This window comes from Rhinopithecus bieti, unplaced genomic scaffold (assembly GCF_001698545.2).
Source record: "Rhinopithecus bieti isolate Rb0 unplaced genomic scaffold, ASM169854v2 scaffold_7438, whole genome shotgun sequence".
Classification (NCBI taxonomy): domain Eukaryota; kingdom Metazoa; phylum Chordata; class Mammalia; order Primates; family Cercopithecidae; genus Rhinopithecus; species Rhinopithecus bieti.
Window position 1 is genome coordinate 931527 of NW_016805589.1, and position 2883 is coordinate 934409.

At 38.9% G+C, this 2883-nt stretch overlaps 1 protein-coding gene and 1 pseudogene across 1 annotated transcript in view; one reads left to right on the forward strand and one right to left on the reverse strand.

The window, feature by feature from the left end:
* Positions 1-2883, reverse strand: part of DIAPH1 (diaphanous related formin 1) — a 114137-nt gene that overhangs the window by 79865 nt on the left and 31389 nt on the right.
* LOC108530156 (ubiquitin-40S ribosomal protein S27a pseudogene) lies at positions 907-2318 on the forward strand (annotated as a pseudogene).

Below are 2883 nucleotides of genomic sequence, written 5' to 3' on the forward strand. Positions count from 1 at the left end.
GGATGTCAGTGGCAGAATTTTAGTTCAAGGCATTCTTCGCTTCCCGTGTTCACGCCATTCTCTTGCCTCAGCCTCTCAGGTAGCTGGGACTACAGGCGCCGCCACCTCGCCCGGCTAGTTTTTTGTATTTTTTAGTAGAGACGGGGTTTCACCGTGTTAGCCAGGATGGTCTCGATCTCCTGACCTCGCGATCCGCCCGTCTCGGCCTCCCAAAGTGCTAGGATTACAGGCTTGAGCCACCGCGCCCGGCCTCAAGACTCTTCTGACATGAAAAGAAGAAATCAGTCTTCCTCCTATCTAACTTAGCATACTGACTCTGTACTCTCATCTATGTTCAAAGATAAGAGAACCAAAGTATTAAGATTTCAAACCTCTTTACAATAGAAGAAATACTGTTCTTGATCTCCCCTACCATTTCTAAGCCTTGTAAAGTAGTACAGAACTGAAAGCCTCTCATGACAGAGTTCTATCAATAAAATGCCCTTTGTTTCCTTCTAGCTACCCAACAATAAATGTTGCTAGGACCCCAGAGGATGCCTCCCTTAAAGAAGTATTACTACAGAATTTAATAGATACAAGCCACATAGGATTAATTTGTCCTTAAAGTCAGGATTCACTCCTTTCTCTTGAATTTGTACACTCCACAGCACTTGTGTAATGTAAGCAGCAAAAGTTCAATATATATTCTTCAAAATCCCCTTTACATGACATCTCGTCAGCAAAGAATACAATGTACCTCAGGGGCATATATGCCATCTCTCTGCCAAACAAATGCTAACAAGCCATTCCTCAAATCTCAAATACCAATGCTCACATCAAAGAGTCCCCAATAAGCAATAGCTTATCAGCTCTCCTCGTCAGAAAATAACAGTAATTATCTGTAAGTATTATAGAGCTTCAAGTGATATGAGTGGCATTCAGACTGCAAGTCAGCTTGGAGTTTAAAAAGCATGCCTAACTTCAGAAGATAATGAAGGTCCATGGAAATGCATGCAATGGGCCAAACACAGAGCAAAGAGTTAGGAAAAAAGCCTTGAGAAACTGAGTAGAAGCCATATCATCACTATAAGTTACAGAAAGTCAAAGTTATGAAAACTGGTAAATATTATAGTGTAGGCAATGAGCTAGAACATGCACATGCTAAACAAAATATCCTTACCTCATCTGCCATGAGCCGCTTCAGAGTCTAGGAAACAGGAAAAAGGAGGGAGAAGAAAGAAGAGAAATCAGTGAAGTACAAGGAAACCTCCCAAACACCAGACGGGCTGGGGAAAAAAGGGAGAGAAGTTGAAAGGATCCAAGCTACTTTCCACAAGCTAATGATTTCTGTCAAAGTATTCCTTAGCACATTCCCTCAAGTAAGGGACAGGAAGAATTTTAAGGTCACTAACATATGACTCTTAAAAAGGAAAAAAAAAAAAAAGAACACGACACAGAACTGAACAGAATCCAAATCTGAGGACCGATACACTTATGAGATATGCTCAACTTCATAGTAAATAAGGCAATGCAAATTAAAACCACAGTGAGATATCAATTCACACTCCCAAGACTGAAAAAACGTTCATGTCCGTCTAGTCACAGACCAACAGGAACTCTTAGTGGTACTATAAAATGCTATAGCCACTTTGGAAAACAGTAAGGCATTATCCAGTAAAGTTAAATATGCACACGTACTACAACGCAACACATCAATTTCTATGTAACTACCCTGCTGAATTTTGCACATACGTAGTGGAATGTGTATACCAAGAGTGTTCATAGTAACTCTATGACATGTAAAACAGAAAACAATGCAAATGGTCATCAAGAGTAGGGTTTTCTGATCCGCCATCTGGATATATTGGAACCATCACCAAAACACAAATTTTCATAAAAATCCTTAAGGGGGAGGCCATCACTCTTGAGGTTGAACCCTTGGATAAAACAGAAAATATAAAGGCCAAAATCCAGGATAAGGAAGGAATTCCTCCTGACCAATAAAGACTCATCTTTGCTGGCAAGCAACTGGAAGGCGGATGTGCTTTGTCTAACTACAGCATTCAAAAGGAGTCCACTCTTCATCTTGAGACTTTGTGGTAGGGCTAAGAAAAAGAAGTTTTACACTACTCCCAAGAAGAGTAAGCATGAGAAGAAGGTGAATCTGGCTGTCCTGAAACACCATAAGGCCAATGAGAATGGCAAAAGTAGACAACTTCGTTGGGCGTGCCCTTCAGATGGTAGTGTTACAGTGTTTATGGCCAGCCGGCCACTCTGACAGATATTATTGTGACAAAAGTTGTCTGATTTATTGCTTAAACAAACCAGAAGACAAATAATTGTGTATGAGTTAATGAAAGATATGAACTAAAAGAGGAGAGTGGACAAATAAACTGGTATATTGGTGTAAGGAAAGCAATTTCACAAAGAAAGTGAATGAACTTACAGCTATTCATAAATATAATATTGAATTATTATTTCATTTACATTCAGCTTAAAAACATGTAACACTGTATTATTTGGGATATAAAATTATTATATAAAGGAAATAACTACCATAAATGTCAAAATAGTGGTTACTTGGGGGGGGTGGGGTGGGGTTGTGACTGGGGAAGGGGACAAAGCAGCTTCTGGGGTGTTTACAATATTCTGAATCTTGACATGGATCACGTGACTGTCTAGTTTATAATTATTCTGTATGTTTTACATTCTCTTCTGCATACATGTTATACTTCATCCCTCCTGCCCCTCAAACCCCGCAAAAAAATAAAGTCTGAATGAGCAAGTCTGGGAAAGTGGGAATTTTTTTTCATCCTGCTTAATTTTAAACAATATTTTTTTTCATTAATGTCCTTAGAAGCGTATAGTAAATCTCTCTTTTTTTTTTTTTTTTTTTTTTTTTTT